Here is a 12,873-nt window from a genome sequence, read left to right on the forward strand (position 1 = left end):
ATCACCTGCAACCTAGTAAGTAGTCCAATATGCTTTTGCTTTCATCAACGACATTTTTGGTGGATTGGAATTTTTTTCAGATCTTTCATCTTCGTAGATTTCGGTCAAATTCAATGGCTTTTATTAATCTTCTTTTTCATTTCCATCTTTTATAAATTCAATACACTCTAATCTTGGCACTCGGTAAAACATCCTCAGCCTTCTCTGGTTCGTGTTACTTAAAATTTTTTTCTTAATCTTGTTGATAGATTAGCTCCATAGGTTCCTTTTTTTTTTTTTTTCTGGGAATGGTAATAGTTATGGTAGTATAAAATTGCTTTGAATCATATTCGGGCAGTTTTTACCATTTCTTTTTATCTAGAATTTAGGAATAGGCTTTGAAATTGGCAATTAAGAAAAAGAGAATGGCTGTGAATAGTACCTTAAAACAGAGAGGAAGAATAGGTTGGCTGAGAAAAAAATGGTTTGGCACCAACAATGATGCAACTAAATTGTGCTGACGCTCATAAAAGACCTGCCTTCCAGAGATTCTAACCTCAAATGAATCATAAAAGGGTTTGGGAAACTTAGGATAAGACAGCTCCACACTGACGACTAAAAGACCCTGGTAGTGGTTCCACTTTTAGACCTGTATCTTTGAATTTTGGGCCAAAGTTATCCATATCTACATTTGCCGTCCATGCCCAAGTTGGAGTAGTTTATTAGGTTTGTTCTAAGTTGCCAAAGTTTGTGGAATATTTGGGAAATTATCGAAACCGACTGAAAATTAGATTTAAACCACTTTAACTTTGGTTAATCTATTTAGGACTGCCTAGAACTGCAGTATTAGATTTGTTATCAGTACGATGGAATTCACATTTCACTTTTAGAATACAGAATGTACATAGTTCTTAGATAATCATTTCACAATGACTTTTGCACTTTAATTTTGACTTAGGCTCATTTTTCTATAGGGGCATTTGATTTCGATTAAGTTCCATTTGTTATAAGAGAGGGCTTTAAGCTCATTATATAGGAATGCTGGTACAGCACATTTCTCGGTTGTGTTCATGCTTACCTTTCTCCTGCATTGTGGGCTAAATATATAGTGAGTGCTCTTGTAGGATAAAACATTTCGCATCTCTATATTTTGGGGCTCTTTGTTTATTTAGCAATTAAAATCCAATTTGCCTAAGCCCTGAACTGATTTTTAAACTGGATTATTTTTGAGGGTTGAGAAAACTTAATTGAGTCATTGCTTTTGCATTTTAGCCTTGCAAGAACTTAAATCTTATCATAAATTGAAAGGTTCATGTTGTCCTAATTTTTGTGTGTACATTTATTCTGATTATAGCAGAACTTAAATATTATCACAGTTAGTGACTTCTGTTTTTAATGATGCTTGAAGATGATTTTTTCTTGTGGTATTTTCCTTTGTTTGCTTTCTTTTCATTTTGCTCACACTGGAATAATTGGTCTCTTTGTGGTCCTTGTTGTTGGAGGTTGATTATTTATCTTAATATGATCAATTACAGACTTCTATTTTCTATGTGCCATAGGTGGTATGCTTGGTCATTACTTTAGAGACCGTCAAATGTGGACACTTCGGAGCCTAATCTCATTGAAGGGAAAGTTTTGAGTTTGCTATCTGATTTGCAAAGAGAAAAAAGTTGTTAAGCAAATATTTGTATGCTTTGCTCCTCCGTTCATTTTCTGAACTTTTTTTCAGCTTAAAAACAATAACATGATATTTAAATTAATTATGTTATTATCATAGACAATATGCTGATTATTACCCAATGATAAACTTTTGCTTCTGCAAGCATCAAGAAAGAGGGGAATGTTGTTGTATCTGGAGATGGCACTAATGATGCTCCTATTATATCTTTAAAACTCTATTTAGCTGCTCCCTTTTTTTTCTTTTCTTGTTTATTGATCTTACCATAGAACTTCAGCTTAATGATGTGGAATAATTGCTTCTTTTTTCAACTTACTGTCGTGGGATAGTCTGATAGGGTTTTGGGTGAGGAATTCACGGAGTGGATGCCAGCTGATACTGGACTGGTTTTGGATTCTTAGATTTTGGGCATTGATTTAGTTAGTCAGATGGGCCCATTTATTATGATTTCATTCTCTTGCTTTGGGATTTATTCAGCTTTATGTACATACTGTTTATTTAATTATTTTAATATCCAGTCCGATATTTAAAAAAACAGATAAAATTCAAACCGTTTTCAAAATAAACAATATAAAAACTCTTTGTTCATGCATCTCTCTCACTGTTCTCCCTTTAGTCTCTCCTCTTTTCCTCTTTTTTTTCTACTATTTTTCTTCTTTCTCTTGTTTTCTTCTCTCTAAGAGAGTTTTCGTGAGAGAGAAACCCTAAGTTTTCTCTGGCGTTTCTGGTTTTTGTGATTTTTGAAATTCGCTGCTTCAACGGAGACTCATTTCAGGTATCAATCTCTTTTTTAGTTTCAGCTCCATGCTTTTTCACTTGTATTTCAGTGGGTTTTTCGTAGGGTTTTTGGTTTTCAGCTTTAGAAATCACTGTTTCATTCCGTCTTTCAAATCTACAGATGTCGGTCATGCTCTTCATTTTTGTTTGTTTATCGTCTAGTATACGTTGTTCTTTATTTTTGGATTGTTTGTTTCCCTCTGTTTAATATTATAGCTTTTGTGTTATTTTCTATTTCTTCTAAGTCTTTGCTTAGCAGAATACTAATTGCCTAAACAAAAAGCATCCGTACGTAAATTGTTTACTGCATCTGTGTTGGCTTGATTTTAGTTCTAGGAATCCGGTGGGAGTTGTGACGCATGTAGAGTTTATTTGGTAGTTTTTCTGGATGGTAATAACATGTCTTTTTAATTTGTTGTGAGTTGTGACATTCTGTTTCTTGGTTTTCTCAAAAAGTCTGTACTTTAGTTTAAAAATAATAATAATAATAATCTAATTGGGATGCTTGTTGATATTGATAAGAATTGGAGATTTTAACCCTCAACATTTACACACTATGACAACATTGAAAAAAGAAAATCAATATGTGAACTGATTGTCTGGGTTTGTTCTTTTCCTTTGATTAACATAGCCTTGGGAGTTCAAATTAGACTATAAGATGCACTAATATTTGGTCTATAAGTCTTTGCTTGCAAAATATGTTCAATGCTGCTTTACAATTTGCTACACTTTGATCATAATGACTTTCTTTTCCTTCAACTTTGCCTGTAACATGCTTGGTATTGTTTGTTGTTGGTTAACTTGAAACATATTTCTTATTGTTTTTTCCTAATCATTCTCTTTTACGGTTCTCTATTGGTTATTTTCTATCAGACTTGGCAATGGTGTTTTGGCATTTCCCAGCTTTAGGAGGTCTGGAGTATGTAAGTAGAGAATCATGCCTGATGTTATTTATATTACTGCTCTGAATTGGTCCCAGTTCCCGGAAGCAATTTGATTTAAAGCATCTGCTTAACCAATAATTGTGTTTCTTCAAATAAGCTTTTGGTATTTTCCTGCTCTCTTCTTGAAATATTGGATCAACTGACATGTTCGTTTTGAAATTGGATGCTTAGGATTTGTTTGGCCTAGATCTTTTATAAAAAACTGTTGTTCAAGTAGATCTCTTCTAGTGCTGTAAAAGATAAAATACTTAACGTAAACTATATAATAATATACATTTTAATAAAAAATATTAAAAAACCTAAACTTTATTAAACTGAGGGTTTTGTTGATACAATATAAGAATGTGGCAAGAAGGTTGGAGGCAGTTCACTCGATGGGCCGAGAGTTGTACCTGGTAGTAGATAGATTGGTCCCCTCTTGTTATTAGGTTTGAGGGGAGTATTTAAGGGGAACACTTATAAGCCATGTGTCCTTTTTTTTATTGGTGGGCTTGTTATTCAAAGTGGGTGCCATATTAGGGCGGCTATGTGATTTGATGTAACGAGGATAAAGAGTAGTGTCAACAGTGTGGTTTAGCTTGGCGTGACGTGGCCTTGGGCAGAGGGTGGTGATTAGCGGGGTTATTCTGTTTGGTGTTGTTGTCCCAATTGATGAGGTCTGGTGAAGGTATGTTAAGTGAGGATCTGTCCCTCAGTTGAAGGGAAGGTTATAAAGTAACCTTACCTGAGACAAAAAGTATTAGTGAAGTCTCTATGTTCCGGGCAAGTTCTGTCTAGAAAATTTTCTGCCTACTTTGTTTCATAAAATTGGAGGAAATTTTTGCGAAGTTTGTGTTTTGATTGTTCTTGTGAAATTCACACAAGGCCTTGAAGGCAAGGTGTAAACATTCAAATTATGAATGCATGAAGCCTTGGAGGCAAAGTATAAATGTGCTAGGTGTTCTTAGAAACGCTCTTTACCTAAAAAGGTTAAATGTGCCTGAAGAGGCTTTGTTTTTGAAAAGTTTAGTTGTTTGAGAAGTTGAAGTATGCATTGAAGGCTGTGTCTAAGAAGACAAAGTATGCCTTGGAAGGCTAAATGTCTTGGAAGACAAAGCATGCCTTGAAGGCTAAGTATTTGAGAAGACGAAGTTTGCCTTAAAGGCTAAGTGCCAAAGAAAATGAAGTATGCCTTGAAGGCTGTGTTTAAGAATAGAAAGTATGTCTCGTAGGTTAAGCGTTTGAGAAGTAGAAGTATGCATTGAAAGCTAAGTTCCTTGAAATATGTGCTTGAACATTGCAGAATATTTTTCCCTGAAAAACTTGTAATTACTTGTATAATTGTACCTTCATTGAGGTATGCCTGAAAAGGTTGAAAGGTACTCGCCAATGGAGTATGCTCATGATATTTATTCCTTCAAAGCTTGAGGAATGTCAGTAATTATTTATAATATGCATAAGTTATACAGTGCTTATCCTTTAGCTAGGTATGCATGGAAGTGAGCTTGGCATATGTGGCGAGTACCTTTCAACCTAACTGTGCGGTTTGTGATTTATATTTATATGAAATAATCACAAATATATATTTATCACTGCCCTGGTTCAGACCTAACTGTGCTTACACAAATTTATATTAAATATAATTTTTATATAAATTTTTCATCCAATGCAAAAAGGCAAGAAACTAGGGTTAGTGATTATATTTATAGATGAATGATGAAATAAAGAACCGATTGTTTGTTTTGAGTTCTCACTTAACCCTTTGCCTCTGGCATCTTCCCTCATGGCTTTGGAGAAAGAAGCTGCCCTTGCTGCTGCTCCCTCTGATTCTCCTACCATGTCAGCCCAGCCCTATATTTCTCCTTCTCCTTTATGCATCAATTTCTTCTTTTAGAAAAAAAAGAATTCTTTTCTTTTTAGAATAATTCTCGACAGTAAATGTTCCTTCCCTTTTCACTTCGATGTGAATCAGCAGATCATTCCTTCTCATTTACTTTTTTTTTTTTTTTCAGATTTGACAAAATCATCAAGAAGGAAATACCAGCTACCGTGGTGTATGAAGATGATGAGGTTCTGATCTTTTTTCTTTTTCTTTTTACTTCTGATTTTAAATTCTGCAGATTCAGTCACTGCTTATTTGTACGCTGGAAAGATATTTTAGAAATCAGGCCTTTTTTTTTTCCTTCTTGAACTATGGCTTGATTCTTGCAACAGGTGATGCTCATTATATATATATATATATTTATTTGTTTCTTAAAACAAATTTCCCTCGACCAAATTCTGGTCTCGACCTGGAACTTGGTCTGGCTTTTAACAATTAGAAAGGCACTACTTTTGACCTTTTCGATTTTTATCTTAAAATGGATAGAAATGCAAACACCCCCTGCCCTTATAAGTTGGAGAAGATACGTCGTCCTTGTGCATTTTGACAAGTAGCCCGTTATTGGCCTAAAGTAATGCATCGAGACTTGTGGGGTAACACATTCTAAGTTAGAATGAGAGAGTAGAGGTTCATTTGTTTGTCTTAAGAGCTGTCTATATAAAGGGCTGTGTTTTTTATTTTTGTTTAATTTATTTTCACTAGTGGTCTTGCTAAGGGTAATAGATGAGAATTTGTTGGAATTTTGAGGGATGCTTATTGCATATAAGAGGATGGATTCTAAGGAATGAACGTGGAAGTGGCCTTATGCCTTGAAATTATTAGGTTCATTAATTGGATCAGTCAGCTGGTCAAATGTTTTCAGGGAAATGAGATAGCAGATGTATTAGGTAAGGTTGGCATTTGAAGGGAAGTATTTTCATGGCCTGAGGGTCATATTTGTTCTTTTTTTATTGAGTTCTCTGTGCGATTATTGGTATTTCCATGTCCTGGTGCTGTCTGTTCTTACTTGGTGTTTGAGTTTTGGTTGACTTGTGCTACTGATGTTTTAATTCTACATATTGGTTCTGAAATGTCTTTGTCCTTTGTTTGCTTTTGCGAGTGTTGTCAGTTATTAGTGAAAGTTGTCTTAACAAAAGGGTTTTTCATGTTCAAGTAAGAGTTAGAAAGAATGCAATTGGCTTCATAATTGTTAATGGAAAGAGTTTATCACTTCCAAGAGAAGTTAAGTGGACCACGTTTAAAATTTTAGATAATTTTGATGATGAAAACTGGTGAAGGCTATGAATTAGAGTTTAAGTAGCTTTCAGGAATGCTAGCTGAAACTTTGGAAGATCCATTCCAAATCGAACAAATGAAAATGTTGTTAGCATTAGCAAAATCAGGAATATGTCCGCAACTAAAATTAGAGACCTAATGTACAAAGCTTGATTAGGTGAGCTGAATCAAGTAGAGGTATTGTATGTAACAAAGCTCGATTAGGTTGTTTGAATCAGGTAAAGATATTGTATGTAACTGTATTGAAGCTGTCGAGGGTGTGTGGATTAGCAGCTAGGGGATTGTTTGGTATGATGTTTTGAAGTTGATGTATGTGATGTTTGCTGTTTATTGTTGCCTTAATGAAAAATCCTTATTATTTTATTTCTTTCGTAACAAAGAAATATCAGTACTCACTGTTGCAGTGAAGAAAATTTTAATTAGCTTTGAATTTTGCTTCCATTGGCCGAAAGCTTTAAAGCTATAACTTCTGGTAAAGATTTTAATACCGACCAACCTTCTCAATTTGTTCTCCTTTCTCAAACGTGTTATGCATCTTCTCTTCTGTAATGTGATACATTTCTGCTCTTTACAATGACCCTTTTCCTGCTTCATTTCATCTTTCTGACACATGCACTTAGCACCTTTTTGGTATCTTCATTTTTCTTTTTTCCTCCCTTTTTTAGTGAAGAGATAAATGACTTTCTAGTAAAAGATATTTTATTGGTAACAAAAGAAATATGGCCTTAATTGTTCTTCGGTATATTTTACAAATATTTTTATAGAATTGTGATTAATTCCATATGGACTTGGATGAGAAGGTCATCAACAGTTTGTTATCGTACTAAGGCTTAGCTGCTCTTTGCTTCAGTCCCGTTTCACTGTTGTAGTGAGATTGAATTTCTTTTTCATTGCATTGGATTGGTGAACCAAGCAGCAGACCAATGAGGTTAAGTACTCCAACTGTGCTTCACTAGTGAAAAAAGCTCATCTAAATGTAGCCTTAGTTTGGATGGGCTGTGTGTTTAGTTCCGGTGAGGTTAAAAACAGCGGTGGCGGTGAGATTAATTACTATAAATGTGTTTGGATTCAAACGCAGCTGTAGCGGTGAGGTGAGAATAAAAAATGACTATTAAGGACATCATATTAGAATTGATATATAATAGAAGTTTTTTAAATTATTTTACTTTTATAAAATTATTAAAATATGTGAATTTATAAATTTATTTAATAAAATATTAAAATCTATTCATTTATGTGTAATTTTATCAATTATATTTCTACTTATTTTTCATATATTTATTAAACTATATAAAATTAAATATTATTAAAATAAAAAGTATTAAATAAATATAATGATTTATTTAAAATAGAAATTATCTAAATTATTTTAAATTTTATTTTAAGATCTTAAATAAAACTAATAACTGATAAATAAAACTATAATCTTTAAAATAAAATGAAGACATTAAAAGACAACAATTGGCGGAAGGCTAAATTAGGAAGTAAAGTCCAGTGAGATTTAACTGATGAAAATTTCTTATTTCACCGGTGAAAATTTTTTATTTCACTGATGGTCACATAAGCTTACTGTACTGAATTTTGTCATCCAAATAGAGAGCACCAGTGCGATTGCACCAAAAAGGTGATTAAACGCACTACTTAATTTGGAACTATCAAGTGAATCTTATCTTCTTTCAGTTTGTTATAATAAATACATGACACCTTAAACATGATTATGACATAGAAAACAGATGAACAAGCCTTGGATACACAAATTGCAAATTCTAACACTAAATTATTTCATCGGACATTTTTGAGCTTTATGTTTGTTTCATTACACACCTTACAAGTTTTTTAGTGATTGCAATAAGTTGATGGATTGAAATAACTTGGTGATGAGCTTTTTAATTCTAGACTCGGTGACATACTTTCTGCACATTGGTAAGGTCATCTATTTTGACACAACCAAGGAGGGGTATATGCAATTTAACTCTAAAGACAATTTCTGCCAACAATGATGAATAATGGATATTGCTTTAAGCTTTTATTAGGGTTTTTCATTGTACGGATATATTTAGAAGCTCAATTTATCTCATGGATTTATGGCCTATTCCTATCAATATTTGCATATCATTTTTGTTACTTAAATTTTTATTCACATTTTGGTACTTAATTATCAATTTTGGTATCTAACCACTAACTTCTGTCGTTTCCATTAAGGAATGAAACCGTGATTCTTTTAAAGGTGAAACCAAAAACCAAGACAAAAACACACTGAAATTTAAAGGTGAAACTAAAAACCATGACAAAAATACACTGAAAATAGAAGTAAAGAGAAGCATACTACTTAACCTAAAAACAGAGATGAAAAGGCAAAGAAAAGGATTTACAAAGCAGAAAAAAAAAATCATAAAAATACCCATACAAGTAAAAAAGCATCAACCAATAAGCAAATTAAAATTATGTTAATTTAAGGATTGCGACTAGAACTCATTCATTTAAAATATTACAACTCAGTTTCTCTTCATATAAGATTAGATAACACAGATTAATGTAATTCTAATATCAGAATATTTTCACTATATGGATATATTCATAATCACACAAAACTTCCTATTCAGCTGATGTACAGAGATACCATAGTTTATTTAAAACTTTCAATTAAAATCTATTTGCAAATCATAACCAACAAACTAATGCAAGCACCTAGTAGTATCAAAAAGAAAACATATATGCATACACGAATCATGACAATCTCTACTGTAAATGATCATGAAGCCCAAATCAATCTCCACCGTAAATGATCATGAAGCCCAAATCGACAAAAACCTTTGCAATTAGCAAACAATATCAACAAGCATCCCAATTAGATTATTATTATTTTGTTGATATTAGGTTAAACTTGAATACTGGGTTATCTTGAGTTGATGTCTTCATAGATCTACATTTTGTTGCCGTGATACTTCATTGTCTCGGTTTACAGATCTTTATTAGTTTCATTAGTGAGTGCATTGTTATGAAATTTTGGTTTCAAAGATTGTTATGAAATATGATTTCAGAAACTGCTTAGGTTGAGCTTGAATTCTAGGTAGATTTAAGAAGTCTGTTCAGGTAGATGTATTCTTTGAAATACGAGATTCTGTTGCTGTCATGCTTCGTAGTCTCGAAATTATCTCGGTTTTGTGGAACCTTGCGTAGGACTCATTTATGATGCATATGTTATCCCATTATATGGTTTTTGTTTGTCTAACTGATAATAGAAAGATCCAAGGATGGTTGTTTATTTTTCTTTGATTCTTCTGTGTTGGTTCGCAAAAGAAGGCATGTTTTATGATTTTCACTCCTTCAACAGAGAGGACTTCGAGATGACTGGAATAAGCACTTTAGTCACTGTGGGAGTCCGAGATATTCAGGGTGAGGGATTTCCCGATCAGTTTTCTGGGTTGGCTGACTCCGTTTTTCTGGACCTACCGCAGCCTTTGGCTAGCCATTCCTTCAGCTTGAAACATGTTTAAACAAGATGGAACTCTGTGTTCCTTCTCACCGTGCATCGAACAAGTGCAACGTTCATTTGAAACTCTTAGATCTGACTTTACTGGTAACATATTAGAAACAAGTTATCCTATCTTGTCCAAGCGGTTTTTCTTTTAAAGCATCACGAGCTTTGCTTGTAATATGCACCTCCGCATGTATGAAATCCGTGAATGGAAAATGGATCATTCGAAGGTCAATGATGGGAATTCCACTGCATGCCCTCCACGCAAGAGGAGGCCGCCTTCAAGTGAAGCGTGGGGGACAATGCAAGTTCTCCGACAGTCATGGCTTCGCCATCTGCTGAAACTCGAGGGCATACCAGATATTTGACATTCGCAAGGAAGTGTTTCTTGAAAAAAAAAACTCTTAACAAGTTGCAATCAATTCAAACACTGAGTTTTCAACCTACTATTATGATTGATTCTTAGCTCACTCAATCACACATTCCTGAGTATTCACTTTACAGTTTTTCATCCTATTTTTGGCCTGGTTTTAAACCACTGTTGTGAGTTTAACGATGTCCAAGTTCCCAAGTTCAGGTCGGATCAGGCCTACAGGTATCATAGTGTCTTTTGATAATTAAATGATACATTAAACAGCTTCCAACGTCTCTCTAAATCCTTGATGAGAGACCCTTCTTTCTCCTCCCTTTATTCTGATTTTTACCTTCTTTTTCTTTTTCTTTTTTCTTTTTCTTTTTGTTTTCTCTTCCTCCCTTTCTTTACTACCCAGATTCTATCTGGGTATCTTTCCATTTTTTTTCCTGATTTCTTTTTTAGCCTTTATGTAAACAGATGCCAAAAAAACACACTTGCTACAGCAGGATATTGAAATCCCACCCTTCATTGGATTGTAATTTCAGGTATAATTTTCACTTCTACTAACTTCTTCTTTTCACTCCTTTTTTAGTTTCAGACCTATGCTTATCTTCTTTTATATCTGTGGGTGTTGTGGTTTTCATCTCTGTTTTAGTTTTCAGATTTATGCTTCTTTTTTAGTTTTTTCAGTGTGTTTTTGTTTTTCGTTTTGGTGTTCAGCCTTATGAAACACTGTATATATTCGTCTTTTTAAATCTTATGATGTCCTCATTTTTTTTGATAGTTTATTGCTTGTTATGTGTTTTATTTTTTTCGATTGTTTGTTTCCTTCTGAATTTAAGGACAGTTTCTTACAAATCTTTCAGTTTGTTCCAGTTAATTTTCATTCTTATTCTGCTCTAGGGGTATCCCATCATATTCCGTTTCGTGATAAACTATTTCAACAATATCGTCATCATATCCCGTCCCGGTTCAATATTTTTAGTACCTGGTTCAGATGTTTTGTCTCCCGGTTCAGATTTTTTTGCTCAGTTCAGATTTTTTACGTTTCTGAACCGGGATACCTGTCGTACTTATTCTTGTTAAGGATATCCCATTTCAGGGATATCCCGACCTGGCGATATACTGTTGAAGGATACTCCAGTTTGGGTGTATCCCATTTTTGGGATATTTAAATTTGAGGTTTATGGGTTTGAGGCTTGGGGCTTGAGTTTGATGCTTAAGGCTTACGGTTGGGTTGGTATTTTGGGCTTTCGTTTTAGTGTTTGGGGCTATGGACGGCTTAGGTTGTATCCCATATACTGGACTGATTTTGGGCCTTAATTTAGTTAGTCAGACGGGTCCTTTTATTATTTATTATTTCGTTCTATTGCTTTGGGTTTTATTCAGTTTTATGTACGTACTGTTTATTTCTTGCTGAAAGAATTGTCACAATCCTCGTATTCGCATCCTTAACCTAAAAATAAATGAAGAATGTTTGTGCAGTCGGATTGATTAGAGGTAATTAAGTTCATATACTATATCATCTTAACAAGTTGACTTTTCATCCGAAAAGGAAATAAGATGACAACTATCTATTAAACACAAACTTGAGTGTTGTCAGTCTATGTCTAACACTGATTTGTTTAATAATTTAGAGTTTTTTTTATATACTTGGAGGGTCATATAACATATCTATGTTCAGGTGTATATTACACATGGATCTTGAATACAAGTTCTTAAAAATAAAAAAGGAAATTGGGAGCAACGTAAGTAACATGGAGCTAAAAAGTTAAAACATACCCGATAGCACTCGCAATACTATTTTAGGCATTTTGACCTCCTGCATTTGCATCCGCTTTTGTGCCTGGCTGATGGAGTGTTCATCATGTCAAACACTTTTCAAATTACACAAATTTAAAGGGAAAAAAGTGTAAGATCATAGAAGTTATAATTACAGTAAAATTAGGGGAATCACTAGGTGGGTTAACAATAGGTGGAGCAAATGCGAGACAGTTACGCAATTCAATTTGATGCCAAATATCAAGAACAATATCCTCATGATCTGGCTTGTTCAACCAATTATCACATGGACAACAATCCTTGCAGTAAATCCCTGCTGCAAAGCACTCACAATAACTGCCAATCACAACAAACAACAAAACCCAACAGATGTTCCAAACATCTTCACTTTTTTTGAGCACCCTCTGAGCATTCGGAGTATGATGTTCCAAACATCTTCTAAATACATGAAGAAAACTTAAAAGAAAATGAAACATACCGATCTCAGGTCAAAGCTTAAACCAAGTCCGAGAAACATATTACTCAAGTGAAATGTTCTGTCTCACATGTGAACTTACAGTTTCAAACATCTGGATCTTCTACTGTTGCAGTGTTTCCAGGCTTCAGTCTCATCTGGGAATGTTTATTCCTGAATTCAATAAATCCCACAGCTAAGAAAGCAATGTGAAACTTGCCTCTCCCCTTTTGAGCTATCTTGGGATTTGGATAGTTGGTCAACCCCGTCAGCAAATTGTTCATAAGGGA

General features: G+C 34.0%; 1 long non-coding RNA gene and 1 pseudogene across 1 annotated transcript; both read left to right on the plus strand.

Annotated features, from left to right (window-relative positions):
• Positions 1-5,620, plus strand: LOC108481107 (uncharacterized). The gene is made up of 4 exons (XR_008284046.1): positions 1-15; positions 1,539-2,432; positions 3,308-3,357; positions 5,370-5,620. It is a non-coding gene; the product is annotated as an uncharacterized LOC108481107 (long non-coding RNA).
• A 3,523-nt stretch (positions 5,621-9,143) lies between these two features.
• Positions 9,144-10,470, plus strand: LOC108481108 (uncharacterized; annotated as a pseudogene).
• Positions 10,471-12,873: the final 2,403 nt, after the last annotated feature.

The sequence above is a fragment of the Gossypium arboreum genome, chromosome 6 (genome assembly GCF_025698485.1).
Source record: "Gossypium arboreum isolate Shixiya-1 chromosome 6, ASM2569848v2, whole genome shotgun sequence".
NCBI classification, from domain to species: Eukaryota; Viridiplantae; Streptophyta; class Magnoliopsida; order Malvales; family Malvaceae; genus Gossypium; species Gossypium arboreum.